This window comes from Phoca vitulina, unplaced genomic scaffold (assembly GCF_004348235.1).
Source record: "Phoca vitulina isolate PV1807 unplaced genomic scaffold, GSC_HSeal_1.0 scaffold6, whole genome shotgun sequence".
NCBI lineage: Eukaryota > Metazoa > Chordata > Mammalia > Carnivora > Phocidae > Phoca > Phoca vitulina.
Window position 1 is genome coordinate 14180411 of NW_022589709.1, and position 13480 is coordinate 14193890.

At 44.7% G+C, this 13480-nt stretch overlaps 2 protein-coding genes across 3 annotated transcripts in view; one reads left to right on the plus strand and one right to left on the minus strand.

Moving 5' to 3' along the window:
• The window catches only part of DOCK2 (dedicator of cytokinesis 2), a 475105-nt gene that overhangs the window by 335976 nt on the left and 125649 nt on the right, over nucleotides 1–13480 (plus strand). The gene's annotated exons all lie outside the window — the stretch shown is intronic.
• The window catches only part of INSYN2B (inhibitory synaptic factor family member 2B), a 120901-nt gene that overhangs the window by 75205 nt on the left and 32216 nt on the right, over nucleotides 1–13480 (minus strand). Inside the window, exon 2 of the mRNA XM_032403692.1 lies at nucleotides 5288–5460. The gene's annotated coding sequence lies outside the window, so the exon portion shown is untranslated. The remainder of the gene's footprint in view (nucleotides 1–5287; nucleotides 5461–13480) is intronic.

A 13480-nucleotide genomic window follows, 5' to 3' on the forward strand; every position in this document is an offset into this window, starting at 1 on the left:
TAGTGGTTAAAGCACAGCTTCAGAGGACACCCTAGCTTTGCTTCCTTCCTTACACACCCACCTCTGGGCTGCCTGTCTGAGTTTGAGGGGCCTCAGAGCCTCTTGGGGTGGTGATGTGTGTCCTCCAGGATGACATTTCATCTTGGACAATTTCCCTCCTCCCATCAAACGAGAGCTTCACTCGCTCCAAATGAGTAAAAATCTGCCCAGAATTACTTACGAGGGGTGAAGAATGAACATATTAATAGGCTATAGATAACAAGAAAGTCCTTTAAAAATGAACATGGTGGCTATTTAATGCTGCCAAATCAATTTGTGCAAAATAACGGAAGACAAGGATGAGTTGTGGCTGACAGGGAGCAATTAAGTTTTGTGATTCTGCCTTGAATTATTAATTTCAAGAAGGGTTGTTTCTCTCTCTGAAATCTACGTCTTCTTCACCCTAGAGTGACAGGTGGAAAGCACTTTATGTGTGAGCCTCTCTAGATTCTGAGCAACTTTTTCTCTTGGTTTCTTTTCTCATGCTCTCTGCAATTCATCAAGGTTTGCATTTGGTTTTCTTCCCGCATTTGCAACATTTAAGCTATATAAATAAGTATTTTTTAAAAACCAACAACAAAGGAGAGAACATCATCATCAATTTCATGGGTGGGCTTCCCTCATGACATGACATGTCCCCACACAGCCATGGTGTGCACTCACCAGAGAGAGGAGAGCACACATGCTGGGAAAAGTGAATTCGTGCAAGCTCATTTTCCCCTGGAAAATATAAAATGTCTTTGGCTGGTCAGCTCATTTGGTGAAGTCACTGTGCTACTGACATCCTTGATCTCAGGATTAAGCCTTGTATGGGATGCTTTCCATCACGGATTCCTTTGTACAGAGCCTAGCCTTGGGAAGCCATGTCAAAAATACATGTGCTTCCCAATGAACGCCTAGAGGATGGCTCGGCTCAAATCAGCCCTTTGCTAACAAAAGCCATCAACAAAATGCCTTGCTATCCACAGTGGGTCCATGGAAAGGACACCAACACCAGAGCCATTCCGAGGGGCTTGTCTTGATGTGGCTGTCACTCAGCAATTGAATAATTTCTCGGTTACTTAAAACTTCAGGTTTCTTTGAAGAAACCCTTCCCACCTATCCAAGTGTACTAAGCCCTGGCATATAAAATGAGATTTGGTTATTTTGTGAGATAATATAGTTTCATGGAAAGTGATTTGGGATCAGACCAACTGGAATTTTAATCCCATTTCTGTCACTATTTCTAGCTGTTTGACTAGAAAGGGACAAAAGATCTCTGAGCCTGTTTCCTCATCCGTGAAACTAGGCTAATACCACCTTGTAGGGTGGCAGTGAGGGTTAAAAGGAGGAATGTGAAGTTTCTGGTATAGTGGCTTACATGTGGTATGGTTCTAGTAGACATAGCCAAGAAATCCAGGAGGCAGTTCCCAGCCAGACACAGAAACAGTGTGAAACCTTCCTCCAAGGAACCTCTGCTTTGATCACTTCCCTCCTGCCAGCCCTTTTCTTTGCTCCTCTTTCATCACTGTGTGTCAGAGAAAATGTGATTCATTTATTCATATACTCACAAATAGCTCTGAGAGCCTACTGCATGCCAGGAACTACTCTAGGTACTAGGGCTATAGCAGTGAGCAGAGTCCTGACTGCATGGTGCTTATATTTTAGTGGGGAGATGGACACAGATGCCATAAACAAATGACATACCATCTGAGGGTGATTAGTGCTCTGTAGAAAGATAAAATAGGACAAGGAGATAGGATGGAGGTGATAGAAACCAATTCAATATCAACGACCAGCATGTGATCTTTAAGATCACCTACACACTGCGTGCACGCACGTGTGCGCATGTGCACACACACACACACACACACAGAGTGAGGAGGGTAGATCCCTTATTCTATGAAGTGGGGAGGACATAGCATGAAGATCCTGGGGGTAGGGGATGGAGGAGGCGGGAAAATGGTTGGAATGAGCTGGGCTGCAGAGGGGTTGAGGAATGGAAAGAGAAGGTGCAGGGAGGGGGCTTGCAGTAGGGAGATCAGTGGGGGGGAGAGATAGCAGCTACCACATGGGGAAATGTAAGGGGAAAGTGACAGGGAAGGTGCTGGAGAGCTCTTGGTCGATGTGATACACTCCTGAGCCTCCTCATGAAGCCCTCAGCGAAGATGTGCATGACTCACTGAGGCTCTTGCTGTAGGTGTTTTTTGGGGAGGTGGGCGGGGGATTAGATCTAGGACATGTGGAACCGACCTCTGGGTGAGAGCCAGGCTGGCCCACTGAGCCAATATTTATAGACTTCTTGTTTTCAATAATCCAGACATTGTAAACAAGTGTTACATAGAAAAACCCAAGTCCCTTTCACTATTCCCTAAATTTCAACCTCCAAAAGTGACTAATATTAAAAGTGAAATGTGTATCCTTGTTGATATTTTCCTGTAAATACACAAACACTCACAAATGCAGTGTTTAAAAATAAACAGCGGTTTCCTTTTCTTTTTTTTTTTTTAAAGAAGAGATCTGATATCATAATTTCCCAGGAACCAAATCCCAAGAAAGATTACCAGAATATTCTAGTATCAATGCTGCCTACTCAAACTATAGCAATTCTCACAGAAAAGTCTCCCGCTTGCCCCCACTACCACAACCTAACTGTTCCTCACACTCCGCATCTGCCTGCCATTCTCTGCGAAGAAATGGTTTCTCCAGCAGGTGTTTACAGGCAAGATTACATCAAGCTCCCAGTCTAGCCTCCAGTCATTAAATAAGGGAGATTCCCCATCACTTGAGGCCCCATCACCTGAAACACAGTGGGAATAGGGACAAGGAAACTAAATAATTCACCTCTTAGTGTGTTGTGAAAGGGAGAGGAGCGGAGCTTCACATCACCATGGAAATCAAGTTCTGTTTACTAATAGCTTCCTCTATTGGAGTGTGGCAGGTTAGCCTGTAGGATGGTGGCTCTCAACCTTGGCTACACATTGGAATCACCTGGGAGCTGTGCAAATATTGACACCTGGACCCTACTCGCAACAGTCCCATTTCATTAGCTTGTGTTGCAGCCTGGGCATCCCCAGGTAATTCTAATGTGCAGGCAAAGGTTGTGAGCCAGTTCTGGAGGTCAACTGTCCCTGTTCTGGTAAATTAGTCATTATCTGGAGCATCAAGAGTCAGCATAAATGAATTCAGTACTTTGTTTTATTTTAATATTGATATCACATTTAGCTGGGGAAGCAGTCTGCTCGTTTGTCCAGCTTTTAGAAACAATGCATCTCTAGTCCAACTCATTCCCTTTTCTTCAGTTCAATCTTCTTCCTGATGAGAAGGGGCAACACATGGATGTCAAGGGGCCTCTGCTGGCCTCTGTTCTGGAAATGTGACCACGCTAGGAGAGTACCTGTGCACAGCAGCCTTCAAAAGGTTCTGGGGTCAACCACCCACTTCCCCAGCTTCCAGGCTTTCGCCATCCTTTGCATTCCTGTCTTGGATTTCCTTCAACATGCAGATTTATGAGGCAGGGAATTGATGGGGGTGGCTGGAGTCCAGACTTGGTGTAATCACCGAGAAGAATGAACAAAGTGTACTCCAGGGAGTACCCACAATTCCTGACCATACTTCTGGTGTCATCTCTAATGGTGCTGACTCAGGGACCTTGCCTGCTTTTTCGCCTTCTTCCTTGCTCAGCTTGACCAGAGTCTGTGGCTAATGTTAGGCTGAACCATTCTAGGCAGAGAGTGCTAATCTTTCCTTTGCTTGTGCCGTGCATGGATCTGTATTTGCTTCGTAGCTCACCTCACATCTGTGGGGTGTCCCTGAGGTTGAGAACTGCGGAGGCAGGGGGCCAAGTAGGTGCCAGGTGTGGGGTGGCAGGAACCAGAACAGGGCCTGTGTCACTTCCCTTATTCTTCATTTAGTAGACATGGAATAGAATTGTCAATCCCTTGGGACAAGTTCCCTCCACATTCTTTCCTTGGGAAGATGCCCTTGATCTGGTCTGATTTACATTTTCCTTCTAAGTACTCTGGTACTTGTCCCTGAAGTGGATCCTAGCTGATGCCACCCTGGGTTGTCCCCACTGATGTACCTATCCTCGTGCTCACTGAACAAATCCTTAAGGGCAGGGTATCCAGTGTCTACCACAGCACTTGCCACACAGGAAGGGAATGTATGCAAGGGATGCAACGCTTGTCAGTATCCATATTTCTCCCAACCTAACTGCACACATTAGGTTGTAGCAGACCTAGATCTAAATCCTGCTCTTTATTTCCGGGCTGCCTGACCTTGGGCAAGACACTTCACCTTGCTAAGCCTTGCCTCTCTCATTTCTGGAATGCGGCTAGTGCCGAGATCCACCCTACCATGCACTAATGAGTATTCAGTGGGATAGTGTATGCAAGGTGTTAGTACAGTGTCACTCACAGGCTTATGACTCGATGGATGTTAGTTATCGTGTATTATCATTAGTAGTTCCATTATTATCTATGTGATAATGTTAATTTTACCATCGCCTGCAAATAGGCAAATAAAATACAATGTTGTCAAAACAACTTTAACCATCTAGCCTTAATATTAACTCTGATAAAAAAAATAAAGTTAAGTGGTTTGTGAAGGGACAGTGCTAGGCAGGAGTAAGCTAATGTGAATCTTAGCCACCAATATACTGGCCTAAATCAGGGAGTTTAATCTCGGGAAGTTCTGATAATTAATAGAAAGAGCACTGGAGAGGGAGTCCATCAGGCGGGCAGCTAAGCAGCGGTCAGGACAACTTGGCAGTTTACGGGACTGGCCTGCGCTGTGCAGGGCCCTCGTAATTGGAGGGAGCCGCAGTGTATAAGGACGGTCTGTGGTTCAACATACTGTTGCCATCTCTGAGTGAATGTGTACGTCGCCTACAAGAGGCGACGTACAAATTCTGTGAGTCACAGTAGACATCCTCTCTCCTGCACATTATTAGGTCAAAATTTAAAATCAGCAAAGAAGATCTCAACTCACATGCTGGTGTAGGGAAACTGAATGTCAGCAGGTCCTTCTGATCCTACTGAGCCATCATAGGTGACTAGATTGGTCTAGCTCTCTTTCCCTTCATTTGTGCTCAGTCACCAAGGTCTGACATCCGGAAAGGCAACTAAGCAGAGAAGTGTAGATTCTAAAACCACTAGCACCTTTGGACGGCAGCCATTCGAAGATCAGGTCAAGGTTTGGGAGACCACATTAAGAAGCGAATGCTAATGTACGCTAGTTGAGAAGTCAGCGCTTTATCATGTCCTACCTACTTAGCAGTGAAATGGTCTTCATAGCAGAGCAGTGATGAACATCGCAGTTGCGCGGAAGTCATCCTTCATTACTGGGTTATTTCGCTTAGAGTTCCAACCGCTATGTTATGTCTTAAAACTTGTCAAATTGTGCACAGTACACTGACTTCATAGGAGAAAAACGGGTTCTCTAAAAATATAAAAAATCAGACATTTCTGGTAGAGCGAGACATTATAACTCAAAAGTCCTGCAGATAAATAATAATTAGGAATGACATTTACTCAGCAGAGCACGCAGAAAAAAGCATTCTCTATCAGCTACATCCTTAAATGGCGACAGTTTCACGCCTCTCAACACTACTAATAAAAGGCCAAGTCAGATACCCTTTAAGAGGTTAGCAGGAATTTTTTCTTGGGGGAAAAACAACTTTAAGGAAGTATTTTTCTGCTTCCTAAGTATTTTTGCAAATACAAACAAATTAGTTCCCCAGTTGTCTGAAAATGTTCAAAACCACCTGTCTGCCCTTCAGGAGACAGAGAACAACATCAACAGAGTCTGCATCTTGACAATACATCCAGAATCAAACCCAAGAAGCACAGAATGTTTTTTAAGAGACCCAAGAAAGATAACACTGCTGGACATCATTTTACACAGAAGGGAATGTCTGTGACTCCATAACAGAGTTGGGGTCAGGGTGCTGCAAGCGAGGGCCCAGAGTGCAGCATTTAAAAAGGCAACATTAAGGAGCATCACACAAGCTCAGGGCACTTCGCTTGCCACCCCCTAGTCCCAGCTCTGACCTTGCCTGGCAATTTTAGGGGAGGAAACTGAGGCACCAGGAGGTGAAGTGACTTGTTGAAGGTCTCACTGCTAGTCAATAGCAGACCAAGAGCCAAGAGAGGGAAATAGAGCCAATTGCAAGATAATCAAAATGAATAATGATATCTATTCTGTGTGTTTTGGTAAGGGGGCAAAGAGAATCAGCAGGTCTTTATTGTGGTGATTATTGGGCTTCTTTTCTTTATGAATTAGCAAATATTTGGACACCATCATTGGAGAAACCGGTCTGGCTACCTATTCACTATAGGATAGAGCATTTCCCAGACCATGCAAACCTCCAAGGAGGGTGCACTCCAATCTATATAGATTTGGTGCACCAACACTACATCGTTCCCATGAATAATGTATGATCAGAGGATAATAATTAAGATGTGGCAATGCCCACTCACTAAATTAGCCTACATTCTGTGACCTAATCGGTCTTGACAGCTCTTTGCTGTTATCTTCAGCTGGCAGACATCTTTTGAGAGACTGTATATGGCAGTGGTTTAGAGAAGCTGGCAAACTACCTGATTTTGTCAATAAAGTTTTATTGGAACACAGCCATGCCCATCAGTCTACATATTGTTTATGGCTGCTTTCACACTACAGTGGAAGAGTTGGAAGAGCTGCAGCACAGACTTTATGGCCTACAAATCTTAAAAATGTACTCCCTGGTCCTTTAAGAAAAATCTGACACCCCCCCGCCCAAAATCTGACCCTTTAAGAACATGTTTGCCAAGAACTAGACTTGGGTTTGCTTCCTGGATCTGCATTGCTAAGGTGCCTGATCTTAGGTAGATCTTTCTCATCTCCCTAATCTATGGTTTCCTTAAATGTAAAATGGGGATAATAGGACGTCTGCCTCCTGAGGCTATGAGATAATACATGCTTATCTGTGCTCGGCACACAGTAAATGTTCAGTAAATGGCTGATGCTAACAGTAACAGCTGCTGAGTACTTACTATGTGGCAGACCCTGTTCTAAGCTCTTTATACCAACTCAATACCCACAGCAACCCTATGAGGTAGATATTATAATTATTTTAATTTTTCAGATGAAGAAAGAGTACTTACTATTATTCTTTTATCCCTTCTCCTAAACTCTCTTATATTTACCTCCTACGTGTAACACTTTTGCCCAGCAGTAGCACCTCTACTGGATGCTAATTGGCTCAAGGGCACAATTCTGCTGCACCTCGTTATCCCTCGACATCAAGGGTCTGGGACTTAGTAGGCATTAGGCCTGCTACCATGTCACTGATGGTCATGGACAACATTGAAATGCAATTCTCTTCTCTCACTCGAATGGTAGGCCCTTTCATCCATTCTGCCAGCCTAGTCTCGGTTCTTCATCTTCCAGAACAATTTCTCTTGCCCTTTACAGTGTCGTGGTTGGTGGACATAACCATGGACCTCACCTCCAGGCATGGAGGCGCATAGTGAAAACTCATGGTTAAGGAAAATTCAGAGATCCTGGGAGCCTTTACATTTTGAAACAGCCAGAGGCTCATTCATTTGGCTAACCTTTATTGCATGCCTGTAGATCTCCAACCACAGAGGTCACGCCTGCAGAGGCACACCTGTCCCCCTACCCCTTATAGTCCATTCAAGGAGTATTTACAGAGCTACCCAGAACAGCGGCCACCTTAAACAAGTCTTTGGTTTTAAAAATAAATGGTCTTTTAGGGATCTCCATGCCAAATATTTGTTTTCATATAAAATTAGTAAGATGCTTAAAGTTCTTGTAAGCAAAAACAGCTCTCTGGTAAGTTCCTTGAAGGATATAAGAAATAGGAAAAAAAAAAAGTTACCCTATAGGTAATTTAAAAATAGGAGTTCTTAGCTCCTCCTATGTGCCAGGCACTGAATAAGATACTTTGCTCACTTTAACTTATTTATTCTTTACCACAAACCTGTAAGGTAGAGACCCTCATTTCCCAATTTACAGATGAAAAAAATGGGAGGCTCTGAACATTTAGGTGACTTGGTTAAGGTTAGCTGGTAGAGTCATCTTTTGTTTTTTCCTCCCCCAACCTATATGCCCACATTCCCCTGAGAGTTTTCAAGCTGTCCCTGGGGACTGCTGAGGGTCGGAAGAGGGGTGAGTAGGTGGGTCCCAGGATCCCCATCCCTCTCCTTGGGCAGCACCTTGTTCCACTGTTTTCTGTACTAGCCTTCCACTGATTTTTAGAAAGGGATCTCCTGCTTTTCAAAAGAAAGTAAAAACAGCTTTGGAAAGGGGGCAGGCCTTTATTAAATGCCAACTGTGTGCCAGATTCCAATCCAGTGAATCTCAACTGGGAGTGATTTTGCACCCCAGGGAAAATTTTGCATTGTCTGGAAACATTTTTGGTTTTCACAACTTTGGAGTTGCTACTGGCATCTAGTGGGTAGAGGCCAAGGCTCCTGCTGATCCTATAATGCACAAGACAGCTCCTCTTACTCCAACAAAGAATTATCCAATCCCAAATATCAGTAGTGCTAAGGATGAGGAACCCTGATCCATGCTTAGTCTAAGTATTCAGAGGTGAGCAGAAAGAGATGGAGAACCTGTCCTCGTGGACTTGCGGTTCAGCAGAGTAGGCAGGTATTAATCAGGTCACCCACAATTGAGTTTTTCATTAAAAACTGAAGAAGTGCTCTGAAGGGAAAGCATGCAGTACAGGGAGAGGACATGAAAGGGAGAGGAGCCCTTGTCTGGGAGGTCAAGGGAGGCTGAGGTTTGAAGGCTACAGAGGGAAGGTAGAGTGAGAATGTTCTAGACATTGGTCACTGCAGGTGCAAAGGCCCTGTGGAGCAAGGGCAAGTGGCTATTTGAAGACCCTTGGGCTAGAATGGACCGTGCAAGGGGTGTGGTGCATGATGATGAGGGAAGGAAGAATCAGACCAAGCAGAACCCTGGGCCACCTTAAGGATTCTGGACTTTATCTTAAGAGCTATGTATACCACTGAAGTCTTCAGCATGACATGACATGATTCTGTTTGGGCTGGAAAAGATCACTCTGATTATTGTGTGGAAAACAGACTGGAGGGATAAGAGTGGCCACAGGAAACTAGCAGACATTTCATACCACGCTTTCTCCAGGTAGAGGGATGGGATGGGGAAAGGTCCCTCCAGAAGAGAGCCCCACTTCTCCAGGCCTGCCTGTGTCAGCTTATGCTTAACAGCAGGGTCGCTGTGCAACAGGGACTCTGTTGCCCATAAATGTCAAGCCCTATCTTTTCTCCCAATTTAAAAATATGCACCACTCGAAAATAAAACTCCACCATATCATTTGGGCTTCACATCTGTTCTGCAGTTGCAAAATAACAATTTCACTGCTGCTCTTCGTGGGGATGGAGGAAGTTCGCATGAGACGGATGTGGGGCCTGTCTCTTAATTTCTTTCTTTCTTTATTGACCTTTTCCAAGGTGTTAGAAAGCAGATTCGCTCATTAAGATGTTGACACCTGAGAAAGTCTGTAGTATATCTTATTTATGGCAGTGTGCGTATGGGTGGTGGAGAAGAGAGTGAAAAAATCAATTGTCAAGGCAAGAAAAACACTATTTTCCTTGGTCTATTCTCTCTCCCCAGTGATTTCTGCCTACTCTGAACCATGGGAGAGTATCCATGCCTCTCCCATGGTCTAATTAACTTAGAGGGAGACTGGGTGGGAGGGAAAAATCTAAAAATGCAAGAAACATGGGTCTGTGGGGCTGGCACAATTCATTTCTGATTAGCAACAGTTCATGCACTCACCCATGAACCACACAGATGTTCAAGTGGGATGTCTTGAGGTATCAGGAAATTATCATAAATCTGAACTTGTTTGTAAGCATCTATTTCCATATTTTACAGGAAACTGTAATTTTCCTTCCCAAGTTCCCCCTCTGCTGAGGAGGAGGAATTTTTCCCCAAGACGGGACCAATTCCACTGACTGAAGCTTTTATGCATTGAGGATATGAGGTGGGCAGGCTCTGACCTTGGCCCTGTAAGGGATACAGGGAAAGAGAAGATAGTCCCTGACCTTTACATAACGGAGACACAGGGCTCAGGAACCAGTCAAACCACCAATCAACCTACTGGAAGCTTACCTATCTCTAATGCTCCCAAGACCTGGTGTGAGCTCTTCCTCCATCATTGACCATGACGGCTGATCTCTCCGAGTATAGGTTTGCTTACTCAGCTGAAGTACAAGGATAATAACACTTTCTTCACAATATTGTTAGGATTAAGTGAGACACTATATGTAAAATACCTAGCAAATCATATACGTACAACAAACGTTGTTAATATCAGTAGCCCCCCCGCCAAAAGAAGAATAAATGTAGGAATGTTCCAGGATGAGCTGGAGAGCCTTCACAGCTTTGAATGCCCCTTGAAGCTTCTCTATTCCATGAAATGGGGGGTAATATAGAGTCTTCCCCCCACCCAGATCAAATGTCCCTGCTCTGTAATATACCTGTGTGAAGTTGAGTTTCAGCTTTGGAGAATGCCTCAGGAATGTGAATTAGATGAATAGATTTTAAAATATTCATTGGTGCATTCCCTTTTGGGGAAAACCATGACTTCTGGATTAGATTTCTCCTTCCAGATAAGCAGCAGCTCTCTGTAGGGTTGGTCCCATCCTCAGATCCTGCCCCATGGACAGGGCAATATTGAGATTCTAAACTTGTGGTCTGTGGGCCAAATTCAGCACATGGATATGATTTCTTGGTCCAAATACTTTTTTAAAAATGTGAACTAGAGTGCTTGCTTCAGCAGCACATATACTAAACTGTGAATTACATGCTAATATTTAAATTCTGGGAGTTTTCACATAAACAAAGACATACCTATGGCTTCTCTTAAGTGAAAAATGAGGCACAGAGATAAAATGACACACCAAAGTCCTTGACGGAGGACCCTGATTTTATGCAGCCTAGAAAGCTGGTGAGCCCTGACTCCCTGATATTCTACCTGCATGGAGAGGTGTCCGAAAGGTAAGGACAGTGATATGGCCAGCACCTTAGAGCAAAGCAGACTGTTCCTTCAAGGCAGGCAGGGCATGTTCTGCTGAGCAAGAAGGATTATCAGAAATAGAGCATGGCAGTAGTAGCCTTGTCCTGCCCCAGTTACAAGCAGCAGGCAATGACCCTAAGAGTAGGGCTGGGGGGGGGATATGGAGGTTTGGAGAAAGGGAGAGCAAACAAGCATGTGTAGTGAGGACCAACCGGGCTTTGGAATCCCCCAGCCCTCCATGGAATCCCAACTCTAGCCTTACAAAGTGCTAGATCCAAGTGATCTTGGGAGAGCATTTCACCAGCCTGAGCCTCAGTCTCCTCATCTGCGAGATGGGGACAATGATACCCACGTTGCAATGGTTGAGAGGATTACATGAGCAAACAGGTTTATAAAAGCACTGGGTAGCTATCATTAACACTAGCACCCTTGCCCGTTCTGAGCAGCTTTAAGAGCAGCTGGCAGTATTGGCTATGTTGATGCAGAAGCTGAGTGATTGCAGTAGGAAGAAGTCTCCCTCCTCAGTCAGCCCAATGGGCTCCATTCACTTGGAACACTTCACTTCTCAGCTGTCTCGTCTCATTGGCCTGTCCCCATCTGCCAAATGTTCTTTTTTTTTTTTTTTTTCCTTTTAGACCTCCTCTCTGGGGTCTGTCTCCCCTGAGAATGGCTGGCAGATAACTCTAGGAGGATTTAGATCCTTATTACAACTTAGAGTTTCTTCTTGACACCACTAAGACTAAAGAGCATTCGCATTCGTGGAGACCCTCCATTCCCAGATTTGAGAACACAATGTAGTTCCTTTCTCTTCCTCTTGGTCTGGGAAGAATCCTTTGGCATGGTTCAGACAGTGTGGGTTTAAAACTAAACAGCCCTGGCTCTGCCACTTACTAGCTGTGTGGTTTTGGGAAAGTCACTTCACCTCTCTGGGACTGTTATCATCCGTACAGTGGGTCAATGCCATTGCGGTTACATAATGAGTGGCAGCTCCCTTCCCTCCTCTGATTAGAGGAGACATATCATTTTGTGCAGAAAGATCAGGAGGGGAAAATAGGACACATTTGAACTCTGGGTCTTAGAGTGAAAAATTAGTGGGAATAACCTCGACTGCAATGAAAATAAAACAGGGCCCTTAATTGAGCTGCTGCTCTGTGCCCAGATGGTGCTAAGCATTTTGTGTGTCATGCCTCAATTGATCCTACTACGAGTTCTTTCCAAGTTAGGGAGGTATTATTGTCCCCATTTCAAAGGTGAGAAAATCAAGGCTCAGAGAAGTGAAGTAGGTTGCCTGGGCCCTCAGTTAATGACTGGCTGGGCTGTGTCAGCAGATTTGCAGCAGCCTCATTATGTGTCCACTAAGAAGGAGTAGAAAGGACAGTGGGTGTGCCCCTCCCACTTGAAAATCACTCATTCTTCCAGCCTGTAGAATACTTCTTCCCTCTGGAAGTATTAGCCCCAAGATTTTTTTCCAGCATCTCTGGTTTTTGCTTATTATTTTGATTTTTCTAAGGCCTTGGTCCTTTGTGTGGCCTGATTTTTTTTCCTGGCTTTGAGCTCCAAGACTTGTCCATACTTGCATGAGAGTCACCCAGAATATTGATGTGGTTCTTTTCCAGAAAGATGAACATCCCCCACATTGCTGGCTCCAGGAAGACACGCAGGCCAGGCCAGGCAGGCTCCATGCCCTCCCTTCCCTGCTGCCCACCTTCCTTTCACAAACCATCAGCTGAATGAGGCTCTTCAGAGCCAAATCTGTGTTTACCCAAGAGGCCCAGATTATTCCACAGGTGATCTCAGCAGCAATAATTGTGAGGAAGGTGAAATTTAGCAGTCTTTCTGCCCTTGAGGGAGAAAGAGACCCAAGCTTCAGGTCCCTTGAAGAGAAGGGCAGGCCTCCAGCTCCTAGGATCATTCTGGAAGGCAGCAGTGAGTGGAGTAGTGTTCCCACCCAGCCTGGTGCATCAGGAGGCAGGAATCTGAGGGATGAGATGTGTTAGCTCTACTAGTTGGGTGATTGAGGGGGATTAGTCACAGGAAGTCCCAGAGGTCTCTCCCAGGAGCTATGTTTAGCACCTTTATCTTTATCTTTATCAAGTATATCATTAGCTGGTTTTCCTATCTGGAGGAAAGTGCAAGAGAATTTTAGAAATTGGCCTGTAGCACATCTCCTGTGTTGGGCCTCAGATGAGCAGAAACCCAGCAAAGCACTGCAAAGAGCCAGGCATCCCAGCTCACTCTCAACTAGGGGCATTGTCATTCATTCACGCATTAGTTCACACATCCATTCACTTCATTCCACAAATCTACTGAGGACTTGCTATACATCAGACACTACTTCAAGGAATAAAACAGGCTGGTTTCTGCTCTCATGGAGCTCCATTCTAGTGGGGTGGGGAGAGACAATAA